This window comes from Rhinolophus sinicus, chromosome 1 (genome assembly GCF_057876585.1).
Source record: "Rhinolophus sinicus isolate RSI-liver-muscle chromosome 1, RSI-T2T, whole genome shotgun sequence".
In the NCBI taxonomy this organism is placed as follows: Eukaryota; Metazoa; Chordata; class Mammalia; order Chiroptera; family Rhinolophidae; genus Rhinolophus; species Rhinolophus sinicus.
Window position 1 is genome coordinate 177993748 of NC_142501.1, and position 1187 is coordinate 177994934.

A 1187-nucleotide genomic window follows, 5' to 3' on the forward strand; every position below is an offset into this window, starting at 1 on the left:
GAAACTTATTGGTCAACTACTGTGTTTCCCCGAAAATAAGAACTAACCAGAAAAGGAGCCCTAGCATGATTTTTCAGGAAGACATCTCCTGAACATGAGCCCTAATATGTCTTTTGGAGCAAACTTAGTATAAGACCCAGTCTTATTTTCGGGGAAACATGGTAGTTTATGAAGATCCCATTGTAAATCATATTAACTCTCCTTTTCAGAACAGAGACATATTAAAGATGTGGCTTGATCCCAAAGAAGGCCCATGGAAGCTGTGTGACTTTGGGAAAGTCGCTGAACATCTCTGAACTTTATTGCCTCATCAATCAAATGAAGACAATTCCTTACTAACCTAAAGACAGGAAGCCTGGGTTGATGGGTTTGTTAAATTTTGGTTTTCCATTGTTAAAAATATTTGTTTTATACAGTCTATCATAAGTAAGTCAAAGTTTCACTGCCACAGATGCATCCATGAAGATCCCTGTGCCATTCACGAGGTAAACATCTGAACGATGTGCAATTCCTTATTTTAGTCAGAGCACACACCTTCCATGTCATTCCCATTCACTGACTGCTTCCAAATCCAGATGACCAAATGGTCCTCGGTCTCCAAAGTAGGCTCAAAACAGTTGGTTCAGACATTTCACGATCTGCATTCCTCTTAAATTCCAAGTGAATCACAAGAGAATGAAGCCCCAGCAGATGGCAAACTGCCCTTGAGGAGCTGCTGCAGCCTCTGCTGGGCCTCTTTGCTCCGCTTCACCACAGCAACGCCCAGGGTGGTGCGTGGGGCCACTGGCGTTTGATCACCCATGGTAGGATCAATATGCAATATGAAAGTCAACTCCTTGACATGTGATGTGGTCCTACCTTACTGTCCAACATGCTGTCTTATACTCCCCTTTCTGCAGTCCACAGACTTTAGCCAAAACAGAGCTGCTCTCCCTGATCCCCACCCATTCCCACTCCTGGCCTATCTCCCACTAGAATCGCCTTCTCTCCACATTCATTGTCAACTCTAAGAACGCTAAGATTTTTCAGGTCAGAAGCTGTGGCTTGCTGCCTCTGTTGCCCCACAACCAGCCTGGATATAATACGGGCTCAACAATTATTTTTTGAATAAAGAAAAGTGGATAAAAATGAAAAACCTAAGAAATGGAGAAGATGGTAATAACAGTTGGTGCCAAAATGTCAGTGCT

The 1187-nt window shown here is 43.2% G+C and overlaps 1 pseudogene; it reads right to left on the minus strand.

Moving 5' to 3' along the window:
- Window positions 1-215: 215 nt before the first annotated feature.
- LOC109452258 (mitochondrial import receptor subunit TOM7 homolog pseudogene) lies at window positions 216-802 on the minus strand (annotated as a pseudogene).
- Window positions 803-1187: the final 385 nt, after the last annotated feature.